The sequence below is a fragment of the Penaeus monodon genome, chromosome 21, assembly GCF_015228065.2.
Source record: "Penaeus monodon isolate SGIC_2016 chromosome 21, NSTDA_Pmon_1, whole genome shotgun sequence".
Taxonomy (NCBI): Eukaryota; Metazoa; Arthropoda; class Malacostraca; order Decapoda; family Penaeidae; genus Penaeus; species Penaeus monodon.
The window spans coordinates 2,997,869-2,998,123 of NC_051406.1; the positions used below are offsets into that span (position 1 = coordinate 2,997,869).

The following is a 255-nucleotide window of genomic DNA, read 5'->3' on the forward strand; positions in this document are numbered from 1 at the left end:
GTGTGTGTGGGTAAGGTGGATGTCTTGGATTTTCTTTTTTTATGTTTGGTTTGTCATTTTGTTTGTCTGTTTTTATCTGTGCGGGGTCCTTGCGGCGACTCGGTTTGTGTGCTTTAACATTTTTCATTTATTATTCAAGATGTGTCAAGGTCGATTTGTCTATGTTAAATCGAAGTCAGTGAAGACATGCGGCACTTGCGTCGTCATGCACATTCGCACTCAGGGTGGCATTAACCTGTCATTCACTATCGCTAA

General features: G+C 41.6%; 1 protein-coding gene across 1 annotated transcript in view; it reads left to right on the forward strand.

Annotated features, from left to right (window-relative positions):
• Nucleotides 1–255, forward strand: part of LOC119586106 (alanine aminotransferase 1-like) — a 58,538-nt gene that overhangs the window by 8,030 nt on the left and 50,253 nt on the right.